The sequence below is a fragment of the Solanum dulcamara genome, chromosome 2 (assembly GCF_947179165.1).
Source record: "Solanum dulcamara chromosome 2, daSolDulc1.2, whole genome shotgun sequence".
Lineage (NCBI taxonomy): Eukaryota > Viridiplantae > Streptophyta > Magnoliopsida > Solanales > Solanaceae > Solanum > Solanum dulcamara.
This window is the reverse complement of record NC_077238.1, coordinates 37230586-37239318: the sequence shown is the minus strand read 5'-3', so window position 1 is coordinate 37239318 and position 8733 is coordinate 37230586.

Below are 8733 nucleotides of genomic sequence, written 5' to 3'. Positions count from 1 at the left end.
CTGGCAATTCCTAGACTTGTTTAGCCAAAACTGTATCATCAACAAGAGTATATACTGAAAAGGGCTTTAGAAAGATTTCGAGACTAATAACAAACTTCTTAGCAAGATAGGGAGTCGAAAAATAAAGATTTACTCCTAGATATAAAAAAGCATAAACATCAAACTAAAAGACTTATAACATACCACTGACCACATCGAGAGAATCCTCCAACTCATATCGAGTCTAAAGAGCATAGAATATGTTTAAGTGCTGACCACCACCAAAACCTAATAAAGTACCCTATTGAGATGGATGACCAGACGTAATAGTCTGCGTCTAAGGTCGACCACCTCCACCTCTACCAGCACTAGAAGGAAAATTACTTACCCTATGAACCATCTTGTTGGAACCATAACAAGCATCAGAATCTACCAAAAAATTACCTTAATAGCTCTTTCCACACTTTCTAGATGTTGGGATAGTATGATCACTCGGAGCACTCCCTTAAATCTTAGAGTTAGACACCCTATCCTTGTTGAATTTTGAAGTCAGAGTACTAGAACAATTTTGACCGGAGAACTTTGTGCGAAACTGTGAATGACCACCATTCCCAAAACTTACATGTGAAAAGTCACCACTATTGATCTTTACTCTCTTTTACTCTTTTTCCTGCTCATTAAGATTTTCCTCCTCAATTTTCTCGGGATGAGTCATCAACCTTGATATGTCCATCTCTTTGATCAAGCTAGAGGTTCTACACTAATTAACCACCAAGTCCAAAATACCCAAAACAAAATTGCTCATACAAGCTCAAAAATCGGCAACAATGAATGGAGCATATTCGGACAATTGTGTGAACTTCAAGGCATATTCCCGCATACTCATGTTACCTTGCTTTAGATTGATTAACTCTTGAAGTTTAGCTTCCCTAATTCAAGGGGAAAGAAACAGCCAAGAAATAAATCTTTGAAGTCCTCCCAATATAAGGGACCACTTCCCTAGCTCTTTCATCCTTCAATTGATCAAACCAAATTTGGGCCACTCCTCTCAATTAATAAGCGGTCAAATCCACCTTCTCCACCAGATTAACTCCCACTATGCCTACAATCTTGTTGATACCCTCTATGAACTCTTGTGGATCCTTATCTACCTTTAAATCATGAAACTTCAAAGGGTTCATCCTTGTGAAATCACTTATCCTAGAAGCCATCGTACCCATATTTGGGTTTACGAGAGCAACCACCTCATTGTTGGCTTGTGTCGTCGTAGCTTGAATAAGCACTTGAATAGCTGTTCTAAATTTGGTGTGGGCGACTTTCTCGGTCAAAAGGCCATCAGTATCTTGTGGATCTTGTTGCTTCTCATCCATATTTCCATTCGCATTCCTTCTCACGTAGGCTCTTCATAGAGGCATGATTCTATAATCGTAAAAAACAAAAGTAGAAGAAAATATTAAGGAGTTCAACTCTTTCGCACAACAGAAGAATGATGAAATAAGTGAAGTTTCCTAAACTCATCATAGCCCCTCATTCATAAATGTAGTGCGTTCCATACCATAAACAAGAATCTACTCAATTCGGCATGTAAGGCACCCTCAAACACTTGAACCTTGTCCTCTGATACAAAGATTGACACAATCCGAGATAGACCCTAGATATGACACGATGATTAGAATTCTAAGAGACTCTAACCAAGTATATTAGCATATTTAGCATGACACAATATAGCATGAAATGAAGAGTAGACATAAATATGGAATGTAAGTATCAAAACATAGAAATCTTAATAACAAGAATTCAAAACATGACATTTGAAATAAATAAAAACATACTTGTTTAGCATGACAATGACTCTACTAACATAGATGGGGGCATAGGACAATCCCTAGATCACCCAAACTATAAGAAAGCACAAAAGTCTGAAATAATGAAATTGACAAAGTGGGTGCACCCTCAAATAATGAGGACTCACAAAAACAACCAATCTTCATTGAAATTGTAGCTAGCCACAAAAATGAGCAAGAGTGTTGTGATCTATATTATGAGACAATATTAGAAAAAATATGCTTTAGTACATAGAATAACTAAGTATGTGAGAAATATGTTGTCACGACCCGAACTAGGGCAAAGCCACCACACGACGATCGGGATGCGAGTGACCCAAACCATAAGTCATCTTAGTATATATCACATACATAAGGTAAATAATATGAAAATATAAGAGGATGTAATCATCAAATGGGAAACGGAACTAAGGGAAATCAACTCAATAGACGTCCAAACTGGACTACATCATAAGCCGTCTAATCATACCTCTAGTCCAGTGTTTGATAGGGGATTAGGACAAGCTCCTAGATTACCCTAACAATACAATAAAGGTCAAAGTAATAGCAACATGAATAAAATTTGTGTCCTCGATAGAATAAGGACTCACCAACTCCTTGAGAATCTAGAGCAATCTATAGCCACAAATAAGATGGTCGTGAGTGTCGTCCATCCCTACATTATGAGATAATGTAGGCAAAATATGCATTAGTACTTTTGAATTTATTACGTATGTGAGGTATGCATGAACAAGTAAAAGAACGTAATCAATATGACATAAGATGTATGACCATTCATAATAAACAAGAGTAAAGCTTTAAAGCATTTTAAAACATATGAAACTCATGGTCAATGCATATCATACAACTTCAACTTTCAACTCATAACTTAACTTCAACTAGTGTGGGATAAGAACTTTAACCGACATCTAAGATCATGCTAGCTATTATATGGAATTCGATGACTCTTGCATCAAGACAGGAGAGTCTATATTTCCAGGACATACTACATAGGTAATTCATCTCAACTCAACTTAACTGTGCTATATATGGATCCACTAAGCTAGGCCATAAAGGCAAATTCTATGTGGATAACGTAGTTTGGGACTATAGGTTCATATTAGGATTTTCTTGTGTACCTAACTACATTACCAGAATGAATCTTACCTAGAAGCCCTCTCGGTACTTAGTCAATATCCCAACTTAAACTCATAAAATCACAATCATAACATAATAGGGAAAGACAATTACTGCCTGTTAATTCATCTTTAAAACATATAGGAATAGCTTGTTAACTTAGTTATTCATGAGAATCTATAAACTCGGTGAGAATTATACCTATCACCTTCTTTAAACGTGATTATGTGAGAATTGGACTTATCACACCATAATAACATCTTTGATCTTAAATTTGATCATCATAATAACTTCATCTTTAAACATCATAATCTCAACTTTAACTCATAAAACTTTCATGGAAAATCATTTAACTCATGCTCAACTCATAAAATCATCTTTAACTCATAATCATAGATTAAAAATAGCTTCATGCATGGGAATTCATAATTCAACTTAAAATATTGTAATTCATATGAGAACATGCATATAATGATCATTGATAACATCTAAAAATGTAATTTAATCAGCCCAATTCTATTCATCAAAACTAAGGTTCATAATCAATTTAAAATTTAATGAAAACTTGAGAAATATTTGGGACTTCATGGGAGGAAGGGCTCATGAATCAATCCCTACATACCTTGCTTGAATTCACTAAGAAATGAAAAAGAGACCTTGTAGAAATATGGAAACCCTAGCTTGAGCTTGAAGACAAAACGTTGAGAGACCTTGAGAGTTCTTGCCTTGGGAAATTTAGAAGAGTGAATCGAATAGGATGGGAATTTGAAGAATTGAATATTTATAGAATTTGAACTTGGCCATAAAAGTGTCTATGGGTCATTGAAGGAATGATGAATCGTCTAAGAGACTTATCCTTCAAGTCTACGAAAAAGGCCTAAAAATTCGAGTCTCTAAAGTTTGAGAACGTTCATGTTTATGACCCGTCAAAGCATCTACAGATTGTTCTTTGGGCTCGTCCGGCTGGTCCCAAAAATATGTAATTGGAGAGTCTCTGAAGTTTTGTCATAAGTTATTCTTACGACCCGTAAAAACTCAAAGACTCATCCGAGCAAGTCATAGAACCTCTTCTGAGGGCAACATCTTATTTTGCTCGAGGGATCACACTAAGACTCACCCTTATGAGCCATAAGAAGCTCTACGATCTATAAAGTGACTCATAAACATGGGTAGGTTCAAAATTTTGGGATCTTTCTCCTTGGTTCCAACTTTCCAACTTTCGGGATATTATAATATATCCCCCTTGGAACATTCATACTCGAATAATATTAACTTATCATAGAAAGGACACAAAAAGAGGACTAGCAATCCAACAGGAATATGATGACATCTTAAAATGCATGGAACATGAAAACTTTATCTTAACATAAAATCATGACTTTAAAAATCAACTTTCATGAACATGCATGCATATGAATGACACAGGAGGAACTGAATACGTAAGAGTTCAATTAGCTTGAGTAAGAAAAACTTAATACTTTTAGGCTTGAGTAGAGGAAAAGAGGTACGGGTATCGTTTCATCATATCTGCCTCCGTCTCCCAAGTAGTACTTTCTACTTGTGGATTCCTTTATAATAGTTTGATGGACACAACTTCTTTATTTCTTAACTTCTTAACTTGTCAGTCTAAGATTTCTATTAGAATCTCTTCATAAGTCAAATCCTTCTCAAAACTTACATCTTCCAATGTCACAATAGAGTTTAGATTATCCACGAACTTCCTCAACGTAGACACATGAAACACCAGGTGAACTATTGCTAATTCAAGTGGAAAATCTAACTCATATACCACCCTGTCAACATATCTCAATATCTTATAAGGTCCAATGTATCTAGGACTCAAATTCCCTTTCTTACCCAAATGCATTACACCCTTCATAGGTGAAACCTTCAAATAGACCCAATTATCCATCTCAAATTCAAGCTCGCTTTTCCTAATATCAGAATAGAACTTTTGATGACTTTGAGTAGTCTTCAACCTCTCCCTTATGAGTCTCACCTTCTCCATAGGATCTACACAAAATCTAGACAAATAAAGGCCATCTCACCTACTTCAAACCTTCCCACTGGGGAATACTTCTCCTCCAATACAATGCTTTGAAATAAGTCATTTGGATGCTAGAGTGATAACTATTATTATAGGCAAACTCAATTAACGGCAAATGTTAATCCAAACTTCCTTTAGAATAATAACACACGCCCTTAACATATCCTCTAAAGTTTGGGTCGTCCTTTTGGCTTGACCATCAGTTTGAGGATGGAAAGAGATAATTACCTTAACCTTTATTCTGAGACCCTTGAAACGACCTCCAAAAGTGTAAAGTGAATTATGTACCTCAATCCAATATAATGGACAAGGGCACATCATGAAGTCCTACCTACTCACGAACATGCAACTTAGCATAGTCGTCGGCGTAATAAGAGGTCTTAACCAGTAGAAAATGAGCCAACTTGGTCATCCAATCTATAACAACCCAAATGGAATCATATTTCTTCTTAGTATGAGGCAAACCTCTTACAAAATCCATGTCACATCATCCCACTTTCAAGTAAGAATTTCAATATCCTGGGCTAGACCTCCCGGTCTTTGGAACTCAAATTTAACATGTTGGCAATTTGGACACTTAGTTACCAACTCTGCTATGTCGTTCTTCATGCCATTCCACCAATACACTTCTCTCAAGTCACGATACATCTTGGTGGAACTCAGATGAATTGAATATTTGAAACTATGGGCCTCATTCAATATCAACTCTCTCAAGCCATTAATATTTGGTACACAAACGACTTTGGTAACGTAACACATCATCTCTCCCTTAAGAGAAAACCTCAATGGATTTTTTAGCAACCTACTTCTTTAACTCACTTAGCATTGGATCTTGGTCTTGCTTAGCCTTAACATTCAAAATAATAAATGACTCCGAACCATTATGGACAAGAACACCTCCATAATTAGAATCAACCAAACACACGCCTAAACATGACAATCTATGAACATCCTTGATCATTCATTCTTATCTTCGTCAACATGTGCAACACTACTCATGGACAACCTACTTAGTACATCGGTAACCACTTTAGCTTTGCCCAGATGATACAACACACTTATATTATAATCCTTCAATAATTAAATCCATCTCATTTGCTGAAGGTTCGAATCTTTTTGCTTAAACACGTATGGTAAACTATTAGGGTCGGTGAACACATCCACATGGATACCATAAATATAGTGTCTCTAAATTTTCAAAGCAAAGATGGTTGCCGCTAGCTCAAGATCATGGGTTGGATAATTCTGTTCATGCACCTTAAGTTGCTTAGAAGCATAGGTTACCTTAACATGTTGCACCAATACACAACCAAGAACAACCCTTGAAGCATCACAATATACCACAAAACCATAGGACCCTTCTAGCAAGGCCAAGATAAGAGTGGTGGTGACACAATCTTTCAATTCTTGAAAACTCTTTTCACAAGCGTCAGACCATTGAAACTTCACCTTGCTTTAGTCAACTTGGTCAAAGGTGAAGAGATCGATGAAAATCCTTCCACAAATCTCCTATAGTATTCGGCTAGGCCAAAGAAACTCCTAATACCCGAAGGAGATAAGGGTCTAGGCCAATTCTTAACCGCATTGGTTTTCTTAGGATCAACCATAGTTCCTTCACCGGATACAATGTGAACAAGAAAGAAACCTCCTTTAACCAAAACTTACATTTTATTGAATTTTTCAAATAACTACTTATTCCGTAGAGTTAAAACACAATCGTCAAGTAAATAGCATGCTCTTCCAGATTTTGAGAGTATAAAAATATATCATTAATGAATACTATTACAAATATGTCTAAATATTGAATTCAGAGTACTAGAACAATTTTGACCAGAGAACTTTGTGTGAAACTGTGAATGACCACCATTCCCAAAACATACATGTGAAAAGTCACCACTATTGATCTTTACTCTCTTTTACTCTTTTTCCTTCTCCTTAAGATTTTCCTCCTCAATTTTCTCGGGATGAGTCATCAACCTTGATATGTCCATCTCTTTGATCAACATAGAGGTTCTACACTCATTAACCACCAAGTCCAAAACACCCAAAACAAAATTACTCATACAAGCTCAAAAATCGGCAAAAATGAATGGAGCATATTCGGACAATTGTGTGAACTTCAAGGCATATTCCCGCATACTCATGTTACCTTGCTTTAGATTGATTAACTCTTGAAGTTTAGCTTCCCTAATTCAAGGGGAAAGAAACGGCCAAGAAATAAATCTTTGAAGTCCTCACAATATAAGGGACCACTTCCCTAGCTCTTTCATCCTTCCATTAATCAAACCAAATTTGGGCCACTCCTCTCAATTAATAAGCGGCCAAATCCACCTTCTCCACCAGATTAACTCCCACTATGTCTACAATCTTGTTGATACCCTCTATGAACTCTTGTGGATCCTTATATACCTTTAAATCATGAAACTTCAAAGGGTTCATCCTTGTGAAATCACTTATCCTAGAAGCCATCGTACCCATATTTGGGTTTACGAGAGCAACCACCTCATTGTTGGCTTGTGTCGTCATAGCTTGAATAAGCACTTGAATAGCTATTCTAAATTTAGTGTGGGCGACTTTCTCGGCCAAAAGACAATCAGTATCTTGTGGATCTTGTTGCTCCTCATCCATATTTCCATTCGCATTCCTTCTCACGTAGGCTCTTCATAGAGGCATGATTCTGTAATCGCAAAAAACAAAAGTAGAAGAAAATATTAAGGAGTTCAACTCTATCGCACAACAGAAGAATGATGAAATAAGTGAAGTTTCCTAAACTCATCATAGCCCTTCATTCATAAATGTAGTGCGTTCCATACCATAAACAAGAATCTACTCAATGCGGCATGTAAGGCACCCTCAAACACTTGAACCTTGTCCTCTGATACAAAGATTGACACAATCCGAGATAGACCCTAGATATGACACGATGATTAGAATTCTAAGAGACTCTAACCAAGTATATTAGCATATTTAGCATGACACAATATAGCATGAAATGAAGAGTAGACATAAATATGGAATGTAAGTATCAAAACATAGAAATCTTAATAACAAGAATTCAAAACATGACATTTGAAATAAATAAAAACATACTTGTTTAGCATGACAATGACTCTACTAACATAGATGGGGGCATAGGACAATCCCTAGATCACCCAAACTATAAGAAAGCACAAAAGTCTGAAATAATGAAATTGACAAAGTGGGTGCACCCTCAAATAATGAGGACTCACAAAAACAACCAATCTTCATTGAAATTGTAGCTAGCCACAAAAATGAGCAAGAGTGTTGTGATCTATATTATGAGACAATATTAGAAAAAATATGCTTTAGTACATAGAATAACTAAGTATGTGAGAAATATGTTGTCACGACCCGAACTAGGGCAAAGCCACCACACGACGATCGGGATGCGAGTGACCCAAACCATAAGTCATCTTAGTATATATCACATACATAAGGTAAATAATATGAAAATATAAGAGGATGTAATCATCAAATGGGAAACGGAACTAAGGGAAATCAACTCAATAGACGTCCAAACTGGACTACATCATAAGCCGTCTAATCATACCTCTAGTCTAGTGTTTGATAGGGGATTAGGACAAGCTCCTAGATTACCCTAACAATATAATAAAGGTCAAAGTAATAGCAACATGAATAAAATTTGTGTCCTCGATAGAATAAGGACTCACCAACTCCTTGAGAATCTAGAGCAATCTATAGCCACAAATAAGATGGTCGTGAGTG